The 19,640-nt window shown below is 35.6% G+C and overlaps 1 non-coding gene across 1 annotated transcript; it reads left to right on the forward strand.

The window, feature by feature from the left end:
• The first annotated feature begins 430 nt into the window (after nt 1–430).
• On the forward strand, nt 431–537 carry LOC141688595 (small nucleolar RNA R71). Its single transcript, XR_012562029.1, has one exon. It is a non-coding gene; the product is annotated as a small nucleolar RNA R71 (small nucleolar RNA).
• The last annotated feature ends 19,103 nt before the right edge of the window (nt 538–19,640 follow it).

Raw genomic sequence — 19,640 nt, forward strand, 5'->3', positions numbered from 1 at the left:
AGGATGATTCCAGTTGTCAGGATGATAAGTGTCTGGAACTGGTTACTGCGATCTCTGAAAGTTGCTCACAAACTGAGCTGAGTCACTAGATATAGCGCATTGCTCCGTCACATGCGGACCTGCACACAGCTCACAAACACTAATTATCTGCTTAACACCATAGTTAGCCAGAGAATCGATCTTCATAGACAACGCCTTTAGTTGAGCAGTGATAGCCATAACTGTATCCACTTCAAGAACTCCTGCTACCTTGCCCTGTGGACATATCTGGGTTGGATACTGATATTTATTAGCAGCCATCAGTTCAATTAGATCAAAAGCTTCCTCATAGCTCTTTGCCCATAATGCTCCGCCTGATGCTGCATCGAGCATGGGTTTGGACTGTGCTCCCAACCCATTGTAAAAACAATTGATAATCATCCAATCAGGCATTCCATGATGAGGACACTTCCTAAGCATCTCCTTGTAGCGCTCCCAAGCTTTACACAGCGATTCTCCTGTTTGCTACGTAAATTGAGTAATAGCATTCCTGAGTCCAGCTGTCTTCACCATAGGGAAGAATTTAGTAAGAAACTTCTGAGCAAGATCTTCCCAAGTAGTAATCGAACCAGCTGGTAGAGAGTGTAACCAGCTCTTAACCTTGTTCCTCAGAGAGAATGGGAACAGTCTCAGCTTCACAGCATCTTCAGAAATACCGTTGAAGTTGAAGGTGTCGCGGATCTCAATGAAATCCCTAATGTGTATATTGGGATCTTCAGTTGGAGAACCCCCAAACTGGATTGAATTCTGCACCCATTGAATTATGCCAGGCTTGATCTCAAAGGTATTAACTGTGATAGCTGGCCTGACAATTCTAGATTGAATGTTATTGATCTTAGGTTGAGAAAAATCCATCAAGGCTGTAATAACCCAAAAAAAAAAAAATTTGAACTTTTTGTAACCCTTATGAATAGTGATTTTGCTGATTATGCTGAATAAGAAAACTTTTCATGCCACACTATGTAGGGGTTCTTTTATTGATATTCTGAGATCTTATTAGTACTCTATATGGTATATAAGTGTATGTAAAGATCGTCAGAATCCAAATTTGAACACTTTGATTTTTCCCGAAAACCCACCAGATACAGAAAGAATTGAGTATAAGGTAACATGATTAAATGGATTTTAATTCAAGGATTATAAGAGAGGATCATTAAAGGAATATAAAATACTGAGAAAGGTTTAAGGGAACCTAAGTAATGAGATCCCGGGTATGATCCCTCAAACGATAAACGAGAACGAAAGTTAAGCGAACTGTATAACAGATAAGCGGTCATTAGCCAAGTAATCAGGGGTTAATCAAAGAGGTTAGTGGGTGATGATGTCATCATACCAATAAGAAGAAAACAAGTGTAAGAAGAAAACAAGTGTAAGAAGATGACATAAGAATGGTGACATAAGCATGACAAATAGAAAGGTTAGTTGGTTGATTGTGAGCCATGTAATTTTTACCATGGTAAATTTAATTAGCAAACAAGAGAAGCAACCAATCCAAAAGAAATCATAACATAAAAATTGAGAAGTTGACTTTGTTTTTCCACAAGAAGCTCTCGGCCAAAACCAGAGCAGCAACTTCAAACTACCATATCTCCTTCAATACTCACTCAAATAGTATGTTCTATAGCTCTTTGGAAAGTTATTGAGATGGCCTACAACTCTTGTTCACAAGTCTCGTCCAAATAAGTACGGTAAGACCCTCATTTTGACAGTTCTTTCAATCTGACTTTTAGAAACTTCAAAACCTAACTTTGTGTTCTTGATTTCTTTGGAAAGATCAAGCTTGTAGGAAGCTCCCTAAGATTTTCTAGCTACTCTAATCACTCCAAGGAAGGTATAACACCTCCAAACCCTAACTTTACTTTGAGTATTAAGATGGTTTTGATGGTTATAGTAAATGAGAAGGATGATGCTTGTGTGTTTAGAGTTTGGATTGGATTTGTAGTGATTCGGATGTTGAAATCTTGTTTATAGTTAATGAAACTTAAGTATAGCTAGTAGTTCATGTGTGGGGTTGTATAAATTGGAAAATCTTGAGGTTTGGGGACTGATGTAGTAAGGTTTGGATGAGGGTTGGTTGTATTGTTGGTTGTGAGTTGAATGGTGGTTGTTTGGAGTGGTTTAAAACTTGGTAATCGCGTAAACATAGCCGTCGTAATGCCCAATTTCATACAACTGCTTGTTCTTAGTGTTCGGAATAGAGAGCTAACTATTGAATCTGTAACTTTTTCATGTTTAGTTAGACTATGTCGTAAGCTTCATTTTGATATGTGTTTCACTTGAATCCGATGTACGGTTTAGGAGAAACGATCGTTTTAAGTAACGGCATTTCGCGAACGAACCATTACCCCTCGCCGTACTTTGAAACCTTGGTTAAGGCCCTTAAATGACTAATTGGAGTATGAAACAATTATGTAAAGTAGATTAGGCAGTTGGTAGAGTATCGCGAAAGAAGCATCTTAAAATTCATAACGGTTAATTTATTAAAAATGGTGGAACTGAGGGTACTCGAGCGACTTATGTAAATCGCTAAGCGCAAAAGCGAATGTTAGGGTCTAAGTGGTTAAAAAACTAGTTTCTTAAGTGACCGTGGTCTAATTCCATATTATGTAATTGTTCATAGGTTACCGGACTCAGTCTAAGCTTAAGTCTATTCCGGGAACACTCAGGAAAGTTTTCTACCTGTTATACTGTTGTGGTGATGTATATATGTATATGCATTATCTTGTGATAGATGCATGATTATTATTAGCAAATCTTGCGATATTTTGGAGCATGCTGATATGGTTTATATGCATGCCTGTTTCATAATATTGATATCTAATTGTTGATTCAAATGCTTATAAGTTGCATAATACCTATGCTAGAGATAAACAGTAGTTGCGTATACCCTTAGTGTAGGGGACCCAAAGGTGAACATTTTCTAAACCGGGAGTCGATGTTCCCGAGTATATTATATATATATATATATTTATATATATATAGATATAGTTTTCAAAACTATTAATCGAATAAGGTTTATTCAATAACTTTATTTTAATTAATGAATATTAGTTTGAATATTCATTCGAGGACTCATGACTCCCTTTATTTTATTTAATGAATATTATTTTGAATATCCATTCGAGGAATTATGACTCTGCTTATTTTATTAAATAATATTCTTTATTTTATTAAAGAATAATGTTTCGATAATCAAACTTATTTTCGATTATTCAAATAAAGATCGTACTTTCGTATAAGTATATCTTTGGTTATTTATTATACATTTCAAGTATGAGTTTTAAAACTTCTACTTCAATTATTTTTATAAAGATTATCCTTATGGGAATATTATTTAAATAATAATATTCAGATATTTTCTAATATATCGGGACTGATTTATTTCATTAAATCAGCATGACTCCAAACATTCTTAAAAATGTTTTCGAGTCTTCAAAATGATTTTTAAAGGTTAGAGCGGATCCCAAAACTCGTTTTCAAATTTAAGATATTCCTTTTTGAAGGGGACTTGAATACTCACTCAGAAATCTAAAGGATCCGGCTCTGTGGTGTATTTTATATTCGCAACGAGGTTGCTGTTTTGATAAATGAATTGATTACTTACCCAACGTTCGGGAAGTAAGTCCATCTATTTGAGTCGGCATAAGCAACATGGGCTCAGTGGGCGTCCATGAAAGTGTAAGGGGCTCAGTGAGAGTCCATCAAATGCGTAAGTGGCTGGGTGGCAGTCCAACATAAGGTCCTATTGCGGCCAGGGTGATGAACAGTGGGGAATTCATCCATCTACTAGTAGAAAAGGTTACTTATTGGTATTTTTGCCTGATCAGCAAGATATCAGGTTTATGCCAAGGTTTTCTCCTTTCCAAATTCATTGGATATTGCAACTCTGTTTATAATTTTCATAACAGAGGTTTTCAAGGAGTGTATGAAATGTATATATATATGTGTATATATATATATCAGGACTTAATGAAGTATCTCGTAACTTCAGTTCTTTCAAATGATATTTCAAAGATTGAATCTATTCAAGTCTTATCTTGTAGTCTCATCAGTGTGATGAACTTTTGAAACTAATTATAACTTGAACGGTGGTAGTTCAAGCAGTATTCGGAAAAGATATAAGTATATTGGAGTATCTTGTAACTTTATCTTTTCAACTTATATCTAGTTAATGATTATCTTATGAATAACAAAGGTTTTCAGAAAAACGTTGAGACAAGGTTAGATATAAGAGATCACTTTGCAATGATATTTTTATACAATTATAAACTGGAACTCTGTGTATATTATACATGTCAGAGGATTTCAAGGATTGTGAAAAGTATATAGGTATATATATACTGAATATTTTGCGACTTGGTCGCATTAAGATATCAACTTGGTTCATTTCTTCTTGACCAAGACTTTAATGAGTACTATGAGAATGCTCATATATTGTAAATTATTATACATATTATTTCGGTGGGCTTGTTGCTCACCCTTGCTTTCTTCTTTCATCACACAACAACAGATAGACAAGATGAACATGACCAAGCTCCTAATTCGTGAGCGGTTAGGAAACGTTCCGCAGTTTCCTATAGGCGTTGATGCCTTTGTAGCTGAGGTAGGAGCTACCAATAGGCCAGTCTTTCAACTTTTGTTGTGCCAGACTTATTTATAATTATGAATTGTAATAATGGCAAGGAATATGTAAATTTATTCAGAAACCTTTTGAGGTGTAATGGCTTATAATTGTTGAATAAAATGACTTATCTTATTTTTGGTACTCATCTCTGAGACTATAACTTGTGGTGTGTGTGTGTATATTGTGGGGTCACAGTATGCAGTAGTTGGTTTTTATTAAAATTAAGTGTTATTAAGGGAAATGGATCTCGTGACAACCCGGATCCCTGATCCCGGATCCCGGATTTGGGGGTGTTACAAAGGCTTTCGTTTGTGCTGCTGGATCTCCCATTGTAATGAGTACCTAAACACAAACAAATAAACCGTGAAAGTAAAAGAATCCGAGTCAGTGAACTTTAACGACCACTGATGACAAACACATAAACTAAAAATTAAAACCGAGTCCCTGACAGCAGCACCAAAAACTTTTTAGGGCGAAAACACGCGCTAATATTCACGCAAGTATACGCGTTCGCAAGTAGTATAAGATATAAATCAGATTCGTTCCCACATAGACTGGTTTAGGTTAAGTTCAATTTATACACCTATGAAACAATGTATATTTATCGCTCAATGCTAAGATAAATAACAAATTGGGTTTTTATTAAACTAAGAGATTATACTAAATAACATTAACTAAGAGAATTGAGGTTGAATTACTATATATGAAAAACATGAGATTCTAACATCATTAAATACTTCATTCAATAACCTTATTATTCTTAACCTTAGCATGTAATGGTGATGACACTAATCAGATAACACAAAACTAGTAAACGCCAACTTTCGTTGTACGAATACCCTACTACCAAGCATCCACAAAAAAGATAGAAGTTGAATAGACACCAATTATGCTTAGTCCTTACATATCTATAAGAATTGAAAACATAATGGTTTAATGCGCAAGTTATCTATCGTGATTACATAGGGCAAGTAAGATGGTTAAAATTATCTACGAATCATGCATAACAAATACATGAACCTATGCTAGCATGGCAAATTCTAAACCTCTATATTCACTGTCGTTTCAATAGAGATTAACACACTATCTTATATGTTAGCTACGCACATAAGACGAATAAGCACAACCAATACTAGGATATCAATCAATCACCACACACCAAGATATCGAAACAAATTAATTATTGAAATCCATAAGTAAATCCGCTAGAATCCCATGATAACGATTAGCCCATAATTGAACTCATCGTCATCATGGGTTTCAATGAAAGCATGGTATAAAATAAGGTCTTAATAAACTAAATAATAATCAAAGTACGAATAAAAAAAGGTCTAGGTTCAATAAGAATGAAAACGAGCATCCAAAGTTACAACTATTTTCAAAGAATCACAAGTAAAAAACAAGATCTTCTTTTTCGGAGTTGTTTTGTGCTTCTAGGTCTTCTTCTTGATCTCCCAATCTTCTCGGATGATGAAAACCTTTTTTTTAAGTATATATAAGCCCCTAGTGGACCTGTACCCTTAAAATTATCAAATTCCACTCAAAAAAAGCTTTTTCAGCGAAATCAGCCACACATCAGCATGCAGTCGCGTGCGGGTCTGACGCGGCCGTGTGTTCGCATGCGGTCGCATGCACTTCTGACTCGGCCGCGTGGGCAGCTTCTGGAAAATTCTGATGAATCTTATTTTCGGCCATAACTTGAGTTTTACTCGTCAGAATTAGGCGATTCAACTGCCCACGCGAAGCTAACGAGATTCTCTACAACTTAAAAATGGCCTTGGCTTCCAAATCTGATCAATTTTCATCATATTTCCTTTAAAACCTCCTTTCTTCATTTACCAGATACCTGAAATGCAATAACACAAAAACACATCAAAATACCAACAACTTGAGTCCAAAACACCAATTTAAGCTTGTAATAAAGCGTTCCAAGTGGATATAAAATCCACTTATCAAAACAGTACTGAAAAGTCTGTGGATATTTCAAGCTATAGGGGCATGGTTGGCTCACGTCTGTACTTAACAGCTAGTAGGCTAGATATAATGTTTGCTACTTATCTTTGTGCTAGATTTCAGGCTGATCCTAGAGAATCTCACTTGGTAGCTATAAAGAGAATTTTTCAGATATCTCAAGGGAACACCAAAACTTGGCATTTGGTACCCTAGAGATTCTGGTTTTGATCTAACTGGTTATTCAGATGCAGATTATGCAGGTTGCAAAATAGACAGAAAAAGTACAACAGGAACCTGTCAATTTCTAGGGAACAAGCTTGTGTCTTGGTTCAGTAAAAAGAAAAATTCAGTTTCTACTTCTACAGCTGAAGCTGAATATATTGCTGCTGGTAGTTGCTGTGCACAGATTTTGTGGATGAAAAACCAATTGTTGGACTATGGTCTACAAGTGGATAGAATTCCCATTTTCTGTGATAACACAAGTGCAATTGCCATCACTGAAAATCCAGTACAGCATTCAAGAACAAAGCACATAGATATCAAGTACCACTTCATTGGGGAACATGTGATGAATGGTACTGTGGAACTTCATTTTGTTCCAAGTGAAAAACAACTTGCAGATATCTTTACCAAGCCACTTGATGAATCCACCTTTTCAAGGTTGGTAAGTGAGTTAGGTATGCTTAATTATTCTTGAATCATTTCAGATATTTTTGTAAGTTTTAATGCAGCCAGAAACTTAATTGATTTCTCTGTTTTGGATGAAATTTTGGCTAAGTCATCATTTACATCCCGACGGATGATCATTATCCATCGAATTTGATCATCCGTCGGAATATCATTTGTTTATAAAAATTAATTACTTTTATGGATTATTTTATAACTTGACGGACAATTGTTTTATTCTCATCCGTTGAATTATCTTAATCTTAGCCGTTAAAACTCTGAACGTTATCCATCGGGTATACTTACAGTTTATAAGTATAACACGACAGATAAGTGACAGAATTTTTACAGTTTAGTTATTTTTAAACGGCTATTTTGGGCTATTTTGATTGGTCACTTTATTTCTCTTTATTATTTTTGACAGTTTGTTTCTGAGATAGTATAAAAGTAGAATTCATTTTAATTCTATTCTTTTATTATTCTCAAATCAATTGCTCTAACTTCCTTTCTTCTCCAAAGCAAATATTCTCTCTGTAAATTTTCATTCTCTAACAATGGCACAAGTAGTCAAAATCATGTCTCAATCTGGATTTATCTGTGAAAAACAACTTTGTAGCTCTTGTGAACAAGGAGATTCTACAGTATGGAGACTTTCACAAGATGATGGACTTTGTGAAGAGCTGTAAACTCAGTTATGCTATGCTGGAATCACCCAAAATTTACTGTGAAGTTGTGGAAGAGATATGGACAACTGTTGTATACCAATCTTCTGACAAGACCATAACTTTCATTCTTAAAGGTAAGCAGTTCTGCATTAACAGTGATACAATTCAAGCTTGCTTTAAAATTCCTGAAAACACTACTATTGTTCCACACACAGATTCTGATTTAGTTAACATGCTTAATTCTATTGGCTATGCTCTCCCTACCTCTAAATTAAGTGAGATTAGGAGACTAGGTTTTAGAAAAGAGTGGAGTTATGTGTGTGATGTTGTTACCAAAGTATTTTCTGGTAAAGTGAGTAATTTTGATTCTGTTAACATTGATATGCTTAACATGCTTTATATGCTAGTTACTGATAAGTACTTTAATTTCAGTGACATGATCATGTTTGAGTTAGGTTATAAGTTAGGGGAACTTAATAAGAGAGGTAAAAGTGTCTATTATGCTAGATTCTTTATGATGCTTGCTAACCATCTTATTGAGAATATTGTTGTTGAGAACCCAACCAACAAACTGAATTGTTGGGTTCAAGAAAGGAGAATCATTGCAGATCTCAACAGAGCAAGTCACCACAAAGAGGTGCCCCTCTTCTACTTTCCAATCATTGGGGGACCTCAGGTAAGTGAGGTAAGCACCACTATCTCCACTCTTCCAACCTCACAAGTTTCTTTGCCTTCAAGTGTAGCTATGGCATCTATGTCAATGACCCAACAGAAGCCTACCCAAGCTACCAAATCAAAAACTTCAAAATCCAACACAAAGAAAGCCCCCTCTGGTGTCTCTCAAAAGAAACCAGTTGTAAAATCTACCAAACCAAAAGAGGCAAGTGTGAAGGGAAGTGAGTTGGGTGAGGGACAGGGTGAAAATAAAAGAAACCCTAAGGACAAGGCTGGTGAAATTAGTGTACCCAAGCCTAGCCACACCACAGTTTCCCAACAAACTGTGGTTGTTAATAGGGAAATCAGCTCAATTCTAGTTTCATCCTCCCAAAAGGATGCTACTATTGAAACAAGCTCCCACCCAGGAGCACAGGCCTAGAGGGTTAGAGACACAAGTTCACCACAGACTTATTCCAGAAAGAAAAGATCTAAAACCCTTGGGGATGCAATGGGAAGACACAGTGCAAACTGGAACTAAACACTTAGTCACTGCACCATCTCAAAGTCAGCTTGATGTGGCTCCAATAAATGTGGAGTCACAGCCAAAATCATTGATAAATGAAGCACCTGAAACATCAAATTCACCCACACACGCACTGGATGTAGACATCATTCATACATCACCTCCAAATTCTCCATCTTTAACTCTATTTGTTAGGTCCCAATATATTTGTAGAAGGGGGGTTGAATACAAACTATACCGTTTAATCGAATTTAATGCAGAATAAAAAGTGAAACAAAATTCAAGTTAAATAAAACTATTATTAAACTTGAAAGGTGTTACAACAACGGTATCGTTTACAAGGGATTAATCTCAAAAAAATTATTACAAATCTAGAATAAATTCGACATGAACTTTTTCTATTTTTGCAATAAAAAGATCAAATGCTAAAAGTAATTTGAGATTAAGTTCTAGGGATTTTGATCCGCTAGATAGTTACACAAGAACAAGAGAATGATAGTTACTGTGAAGTTGTGGAGGAGATATGGACAACTTCCATGTACAACTCTACTGACAAGACCATAACTTTCACTCTTAAAGGTAAGCAGTTTTGCATTAATAGTGACACTATCAACATATGCTTTCGAATTCCAGATAACACTTCTACTGTTCCACACACAGATACTAATATTGTTAACATGGTAAATTCTATGGGCTATGCACTTTCAACCCCTAAGTTAAGTGAGATTAGGAGGCTAGGTCTTAGAAATGAATGGAGCTATCTGTGTGATGTGGTGACTAAGATATTTTCGGGTAAAATAAGCAATTTTGATTTTGTTAACATATCCATGCTTAACATGCTTTATATGCTAGTTACTGATAAGTACTTTAACTTCAGTGACTTGATCATGTTTGAGTTAGGTTATAAGTTAGGGGAACTTAATAAGAGACGTAAAAGTGTCTATTATGCTAGATTCTTTATGATGCTTGCTAACCATGTTGAGTGGCATTTATGACACTTTATAATGCTCTAATAAGCTTTGAATTGATGCATTTATACTCAAGTTGTTAAGTGTTTTAACTTGTTTTCGAGTGTTTTTGCATTTCAGGCATTATCTAGGTAATCAGGTATATTAGCATTAGTTTGGTGCTAATTTGGTGTCAAGGTGGTGTTGGAATAAAATCTCACGAAGAACGGCTCAAATCTGCAAGAAAAAGGAAAGAATTCAGTTTAGGTAGAAGCCCAGCGCGCCCAAGCTGATCAAGCGCGTGGCCGCGCCGGAAGTACAGAAAGCTAGCGCGCCCGCGCTGACCAAGCGCGCGCCCGCGCTGAATTTTGATTCTATTCTAATTTGAATTGGAAGGCTTCTCTGTTGATGAGGGCTGCTATATAAATAACTCTAGGTCATTTTTAACAAAAAAACAAGCTAGAGACATATCAAGGAGAGCCGTAAGAAGACCGTATTAGCACGATTCAACGAAGACAAAGAAGATGTTGTTTTACTTGTAAATCTTTGTTTTAAGTTGTATTTGGATGCTAGTTTTCTTACTTGTGAACCTTACTCTTGTTTAGTACTTGGTTTTATTTATTCATTATAAAGACTACGTTTGTTATATACCATGTTTTAATCGGAACCTACGTTGATGATGAGTCCGATTATGGGCTAATAGTTATCGTGGGGTTCTAACGAATTTATTATGGATTTCTTTAGTTAAATTATTTTGATGCCTTAGTATGTGGTGATTGTATGATAACCTAGTATTGGTTGTGCGTATTCATTTTATGAGCATCGCGAACTTATAAGATAGTGTGTTAATTCTTAATGAAGCGACAATGAATTTAAGGATTTAGAACTTGCCATGCTAGCATAGGTTCATGTATTTGTCATGCATGATTTGTAGGTAATTTTAACCATCTTATTTGCCCTGTGTAATCAAGATAGATAACTTGTGCTTAAACCGTTATGCTGTCAAATTCTATAGACATATAGGGTCTCAATATAATTGATGTCTATTCAGCTTCTATCTCTTTTGTGGATGTTTGGTAGTATGGTACTCGTGCAACAAAAGTTAGCGTTATCAGTTTCATGTTGTCTGATTAGTGTCATCACCATTGCATGCTAAGGTCGAGAACAATAAGGCTATTGAATGAAGTATTTAATGAAGTTAGAATCCCATGTTTGTCATATTTTTAATTTAATCAATCTTATTTTCTTAGTTATAATTGTTAGTTATAAACAACATCAATTTGTTATCGTCTTAGCTTTAAATAATAACTATACATTGTTGCTTAAGTGCATGAATTAATTAGTTAACCAATACAGTCTCTGTGCTAACGAACTAGAAAAGATTCTATACTACTTGCGAACTCGTATACTTGCGTGTATTATTAGTGCGTGTTTAGTGACTAACAAGCTACGCCTCTTCCCATTTTCTCTGAGGGACAAAGCTAAGTACTGGTTACACTCTCTACCAACAGGGTCTATCACCACATGGGAGGATCTTGCGCAAAAGTTTCTCACTAAATTCTTCCCCATGGCGAAGACTGCTGCAATTAGGAATGCTCTTATCCAGTTTGCTCAGCAAACAGGATAATCTCCGTGTGAGGCTTAGGATCGATATAAGGAGATGCTAAGGAAGTGCCGATATCACGGCATGCCTGATTGGATGATTATTAACTATTTCTACAATGGATTGGGTGCTACTTCTAAAACCATGCTGGATGCAGCATCAGGAGGAGCCTTGTGGGCTAAGAGCTACGATAAATCTTATGAACTTATTGAACTGATGGCTGCTAATGAGTACCAGAATCCTTCCTAGAGGTTGACTCAGGGAAAAGTCGTAGGAATTCTGAAATTCATCAACAGAGAAGCCTTCCAATTCAAATTAGAATAGAATCAAAATTCTGCATCCCGATAGACATATAAATAACTCTAGGTCATTTTTAACAAAAAAACAAGCCAGAGACATATCAAGGAGAGCCGTCAGAAGACCGTATTAGCACGATTCAACGAAGACGAAGAAGATCTTGTTTTACTTGTAAATCTTTGTTTTAAGTTATATTTGGATGCTAGTTTTCTTACTTGTGAACCTTACTCTTATTTTGTACTTGGTTTTATTTATTCGTTATAAAGACTACGTTTGTTATATACCATGTTTTCATCGGAACCTACGTTGATGATGAGTCTGATTATGGGCTAATCGTTATCGTGGGGTTCTAACAAATTTATTATGGATTTCTTTAGTTAAATTATTTTGATGCCTTAGTATGTGGTGATTGTATGATAACCTAGTATTGGTTGTGCGTATTCGTTTTATGAGCATCGCGAACTTATAAGATAGTGTGTTAATTCTTAATGAAGCGACAATGAATTTAAGGATTTAGAACTTGCCATGCTAGCATAGGTTCATGTATTTGTCATGCATGATTTGTAGGTAATTTTAACCATCTTATTTTCCCTGTGTAATCAAGATAGATAACTTGTGCTTAAACCTTTATGTTGTCAAATTCTATAGACATATAGGGTCTCAATATAATTGATGTCTATTCAGCTTCTATCTCTTTTGTGGATGTTTGGTAGTATGGTACTCGTGCAACGAAGGTTGGCGTTATCAGTTTCGTGTTGTCTGATTAGTGTCATCACCATTGCATGCTAAGGTCGAGAACAATAAGGCTATTGAATGAAGTATTTAATGAAGTTAGAATCCCATGTTTGTCATATTTTTAATTTAATCAATCTTATTTTCTTAGTTATAATTGTTAGTTATAAACAACATCAATTTGTTATCGTCTTAGCTTTAAATAATAACCATACATTGTTGCTTAAGTGCATGAATTAATTAGTTAACCAATACAGTCTCTGTGCTAACGAACTAGAAAAGATTCTATACTACTTGCGAACTCGTATACTTGCGTGTATTATTAGTGCGTGTTTAGTGACTAACAAGCTACGCCTCTTCCCATTTTCTCTGAGGGACAAAGCTAAGTACTGGTTACACTCTCTACCAGCAGGGTCTATCACCACATGGGAGGATCTTGCGCAAAAGTTTCTCACTAAATTCTTCCCCATGGCGAAGACTGCTGCAATTAGGAATGCTCTTATCCAGTTTGCTCAGCAAACAGGATAATCTCTGTGTGAGGCTTAGGATGGATATAAGGAGATACTAAGGAAGTGCCCATATCACGGCATGCCTGATTGGATGATTATTAACTGTTTCTACAATGGATTGGGTGCTACTTCTAAAACTATGCTGGATGCAGCATCAGGAGGAGCCTTGTGGGCTAAGAGCTACGATAAATCTTCTGAACTTATTGAACTGATGGCTGCTAATGAGTACCAGAATCCTTCCTAGAGGGTGACTCAGGGAAAAGTCGTAGGAATTCTGAAATTCATCAACAGAGAAGCCTTCCAATTCAAATTAGAATAGAATCAAAATTCTGCATCCCGATAGACATATAAATAACTCTAGGTCATTTTTAACAAAAAAACAAGCCAGAGACATATCAAGGAGAGCCGTAAGAAGACCGTATTAGCACGATTCAACGAAGACGAAGAAGATCTTGTTTTACTTGTAAATCTTTGTTTTAAGTTGTATTTGGATGCTAGTTTTCTTACTTTTGAACCTTACTCTTGTTTTGTACTTGGTTTTATTTATTCATTATAAAGACTACATTTGTTATATACCATGTTTTCATCGGAACCTACGTTGATGCTGAGTCCGATTATGGGCTAATCGTTATCGTGGGGTTCTAACGAATTTATTATGGATTTCTTTAGTTAAATTATTTTGATGCCTTAGTATATGGTGATTGTATGATAACCTAGTATTGGTTGTGCGTATTCATTTTATGAGCATCGCGAACTTATAAGATAGTGTGTTAATTCTTAATTAAGCGACAATGAATTTAAGGATTTAGAACTTGCCATGCTAGCATAGGTTCATGTATTTGTCATGCATGATTTGTAGGTAATTTTAACCATCTTATTTGCCCTGTGTAATCAAGATAGATAACTTGTGCTTAAACCGTTATGTTGTCAAATTCTGTAGACATATAGGGTCTCAATATAATTGATATCTATTCAGCTTCTATCTCTTTTGTGGATGTTTGGTAGTATGGTACTCGTGCAACGAAAGTTGGCGTTATCAGTTTCGTATTGTCTGATTAGTGTCATCACCATTGCATGCTAAGGTCGAGAACAATAAGGCTATTGAATGAAGTATTTAATGAAGTTAGAATCCCATGTTTGTCATATTTTTAATTTAATCAATCTTATTTTCTTAGTTATAATTTTTAGTTATAAATAACATCAATTTGTTATCGTCTTAGCTTTAAATAATAACCATATATTGTTGCTTAAGTGCATGAATTAATTAGTTAACCAATACAGTCTCTGTGCTAACGAACTAGAAAAGATTCTATACTACTTGCAAACTCATATACTTGCGTGTATTATTAGTGCGTGTTTAGTGAATAACAAGTTACGCCTCTTCCCATTTTCTCTGAGGGACAAAGCTAAGTACTGGTTACACTCTCTACCAGCAGGGTCTATCACCACATGGGAGGATCTTGCGCAAAAGTTTCTCACTAAATTCTTCCCCATGGCGAAGACTGCTGCAATTAGGAATGCTCTTATCCAGTTTGCTCAGCAAACAGGATAATCTCTGTGTGAGGCTTAAGATCGATATAAGGAGATGCTAAGGAAGTGCCCATATCACGGCATGCGTGATTGGATGATTATTAACTGTTTCTACAATGGATTGGGTGCTACTTTTAAAACCATGCTGGATGCAGCATCAGGAGGAGCCTTGTGGGCTAAGAGCTACGATAAATCTTATGAACTTATTGAACTGATGGCTGCTAATGAGTACCAGAATCCTTCCTAGAGGTTGACTCAGGGAAAAGTCGTAGGAATTCTGAAATTCATCAACAGAGAAGCCTTCCAATTCAAATTAGAATAGAATCAAAATTCTGCATCCCGATAGACATATAAATAACTCTAGGTCATTTTTAACAAAAAAACAAGCCAGAGACATATCAAGGAGAGCCGTAAGAAGACCGTATTAGCACGATTCAACGAAGACGAAGAAGATCTTGTTTTACTTGTAAATCTTTGTTTTAAGTTGTATTTGGATGCTAGTTTTCTTACTTGTGAACCTTACTCTTGTTTTGTACTTGGTTTTATTTATTCGTTATAAAGACTACGTTTGTTATATACCATGTTTTCATCGGAACCTACGTTGATGATGAGTCCGATTATGGGCTAATCGTTATCGTGGGGTTCTAACGAATTTATTATGGATTTCTTTAGTTAAATTATTTTGATGCCTTAGTATGTGGTGATTGTATGATAACCTAGTATTGGTTGTGCGTATTCGTTTTATGAGAATCACGAACTTATAAGATAGTGTGTTAATTCTTAATGAAGCGACAATGAATTTAAGGATTTAGAACTTGCCATGCTAGCATAGGTTCATGTATTTGTCATGCATGATTTGTAGGTAATTTTAACCATCTTATTTGCCCTGTGTAATCAAGATAAATAACTTGTGCTTAAACCGTTATGTTGTCAAATTCTATAGACATATAGGGTCTCAATATAATTGATGTCTATTCAGCTTCTATCTCCTTTGTGGATGTTTGGTAGTATGGTACTCGTGCAACAAAAGTTGGCGTTATCAGTTTCGTGTTATCTGATTAGTGTCATCACTATTGCATGCTAAGGTCGAGAACAATAAGGCTATTGAATGAAGTATTTAATGAAGTTAGAATCCCATGTTTGTCATATTTTTAATTTAATCAATCTTATTTTCTTAGTTATAATTGTTAGTTAAAAACAACATCAATTTGTTATCGTCTTAGCTTTAAATAATAACTATACATTGTTGCTTAAGTGCATGAATTAATTAGTTAACCAATACAGTCTCTGTGCTAACGAACTAGAAAAGATTCTATACTACTTGCGAACTCGTATACTTGCGTGTATTATTAGTGCGTGTTTAGTGACTAACAAGCTACGCCTCTTCCCATTTTCTCTGAGGGACAAAGCTAAGTACTGGTTACACTCTCTACCAGCAGGGTCTATCACCACATGGGAGGATCTTGCGCAAAAGTTTCTCACTAAATTCTTCCCCATGGCGAAGACTGCTGCAATTAGGAATGCTCTTATCCAGTTTGCTCAGCAAATAGGATAATCTCTGTGTGAGGCTTAGGATCGATATAAGGAGATGCTAAGGAAGTGCCCATATCACGGCATGCCTGATTGGATGATTATTAACTGTTTCTACAATGGATTGGGTGCTACTTTTAAAACCATGCTGGATGCAGCATCAGGAGGAGCCTTGTGGGCTAAGAGCTACGATAAATCTTATGAACTTATTGAACTGATGGCTGCTAATGAGTACCAAAATCCTTCCTAGAGGTTGACTCAGGGAAAAGTCGTAGGAGTTCTGAAATTCATCAACAGAGAAGCCTTCCAATTCAAATTAGAATAGAATCAAAATTCTGCATCCCGATAGACATATAAATAACTCTAGGTCATTTTTAACAAAAAAACAAGCCAGAGACATATCAAGGAGAGCCGTAAGAAGACCGTATTAGCACGATTCAATGAAGACGAAGAAGATCTTGTTTTACTTGTAAATCTTTGTTTTATGTTGTATTTGGATGCTAGTTTTCTTACTTGTGAACCTTACTCTTATTTTGTACTTGGTTTTATTTATTCGTTATAAAGACTACATTTGTTATATACCATGTTTTCATCGGAACCTACGTTGATGATGAGTCCGATTATGGGCTAATCGTTATCGTGGGGTTCTAACGAATTTATTATGGATTTCTTTAGTTAAATTATTTTGATGCCTTAGTATGTGGTGATTGTATGATAACCTAGTATTGGTTGTGCGTATTCGTTTTATGAGCATCGCGAACTTATAAGATAGTGTGTTAATTCTTAATGAAGCGACAATGAATTTAAGGATTTAGAACTTGCCATGCTAGCATAGGTTCATGTATTTGTCATGCATGATTTGTAGGTAATTTTAACCATCTTATTTTCCCTGTGTAATCAAGATAGATAACTTGTGCTTAAACCTTTATGTTGTCAAATTCTATAGACATATAGGGTCTCAATATAATTGATGTCTATTCAGCTTCTATCTCTTTTGTGGATGTTTGGTAGTATGGTACTCGTGCAACGAAAGTTGACGTTATCAGTTTCGTGTTGTCTGATTAGTGTCATCACCATTGCATGCTAAGGTCGAGAACAATAAGGCTATTGAATGAAGTATTTAATGAAGTTAGAATCCCATGTTTGTCATATTTTTAATTTAATCAATCTTATTTTCTTAGTTATAATTGTTAGTTATAAACAACATCAATTTGTTATCGTCTTAGCTTTAAATAATAACCATACATTGTTGCTTAAGTGCATGAATTAATTAGTTAACCAATACAGTCTCTGTGCTAACGAACTAGAAAAGATTCTATACTACTTACGAACTCGTATACTTGCGTGTATTATTAGTGCGTGTTTAGTGACTAACAAGCTACGCCTCTTCCAATTTTCTCTGAGGGACAAAGCTAAGTACTGGTTACACTCTCTACCAGCAGGGTCTATCACCACATGGGAGGATCTTGCGCAAAAGTTTCTCACTAAATTCTTCCCCATGGCGAAGACTGCTGCAATTAGGAATGCTCTTATCCAGTTTGCTCAGCAAACAGGATAATCTCTGTGTGAGGCTTAGGATCGATATAAGGAGATGCTAAGGAAGTGCCCATATCACAGCATGCGTGATTGGATGATTATTAACTGTTTCTATAATGGATTGGGTGCTACTTCTAAAACCATGATGGATGCAGCATCAGGAGGAGCCTTGTGGGCTAAGAGCTACGATAAATCTTATGAACTTATTGAACTGATGGCTGCTAATGAGTACCAGAATCCTTCCTAGAGGTTGACTCAGGGAAAAGTCGTAGGAATTCTGAAATTCATCAACAGAGAAGCCTTCCAATTCAAATTAGAATAGAATCAAAATTCTGCATCCCGATAGACATATAAATAACTCTAGGTCATTTTTAACAAAAAAAAGCCAGAGATATATCAAGGAGAGCCGTAAGAAGATCGTATTAGCACGATTCAACGAAGATGAAGAAGATCTTGTTTTACTTGTAAATCTTTGTTTTAAGTTGTATTTGGATGCTAGTTTTCTTACTTGTGAACCTTACTCTTGTTTTGTACTTGGTTTTATTTATTCATTATAAAGACTACGTTTGTTATATACCATGTTTTCATCGGAACCTACGTTGATGATGAGTCCGATTATGGGCTAATCGTTATCGTGGGGTTCTAACGAATTTATTATGGATTTCTTTAGTTAAATTATTTTGATGCCTTAGTATGTGGTGATTGTATGATAACCTAGTATTGGTTGTGCGTATTCGTTTTATGAGCATCGCGAACTTATAAGATAGTGTGTTAATTCTTAATGAAGTGACAATGAATTTAAGGATTTAGAACTTGCCATGCTAGAATAGGTTCATGTATTTGTCATGCATGATTTGTAGGTAATTTTAACCATCTTATTTGCCCTGTGTAATCAAGATAGATAACTTGTGCTTAAACCGTTATGTTGTCAAATTCTATAGACATATAGGGTCTCAATATAATTGATGTCTATTCAGCTTCTATCTCTTTTGTGGATGTTTGGTAGTATGGTACTCTTTTAACGAAAGTTGGCGTTATCAGTTTCGTGTTGTCTGATTAGTGTCATCACCATTGCATGCTAAGGTCGAGAACAATAAGGCTATTGAATGAAGTATTTAATGAAGTTAAAATCCCATGTTTGTCATATTTTTAATTTAATCAATCTTATTTTCTTAGTTATAATTGTTAGTTATAAACAACATCAATTTTTTATCGTCTTAGCTTTAAATAATAACCATACATTGTTGCTTAAGTGCATGAATTAATTAGTTAACCAATACAGTCTCTGTGCTAACGAACTAGAAAAGATTCTATACTACTTGCGAACTCGTATACTTGTGTGTATTATTAGTGCGTGTTTAGTGACTAACAAGCTACGCCTCTTCCCATTTTCTCTGAGGGACAAAGCTAAGTACTGGTTACACTCTCTACCAGCAGGGTCTATCACCACATGGGAGGATCTTGCGCAAAAGTTTCTCACTAAATTCTTCCCCATGGCGAAGACTGCTGCAATTAGGAATGCTCTTATCCAGTTTTCTCAGCAAACAGGATAATCTCTGTGTGAGGCTTAGGATCGATATAAGGAGATGCTAAGGAAGTGCCCATATCACGGCATGCCTGATTGGATGATTATTAACTGTTTCTACAATGGATTGGGTGCTAATTCTAAAACCATGCTGGATGCAGCATCAGGAGGAGCCTTGTGGGCTAAGAGCTACGATAAATCTTATGAACTTATTGAACTGATGGCTGCTAATGAGTACCAGAATCCTTCCTAGAGGTTGACTCAGGGAAAAGTCGTAGGAATTCTGAAATTCATCAACAGAGAA

The sequence above is a fragment of the Apium graveolens genome, chromosome 9 (assembly GCF_009905375.1).
Source record: "Apium graveolens cultivar Ventura chromosome 9, ASM990537v1, whole genome shotgun sequence".
Classification (NCBI taxonomy): Eukaryota; Viridiplantae; Streptophyta; class Magnoliopsida; order Apiales; family Apiaceae; genus Apium; species Apium graveolens.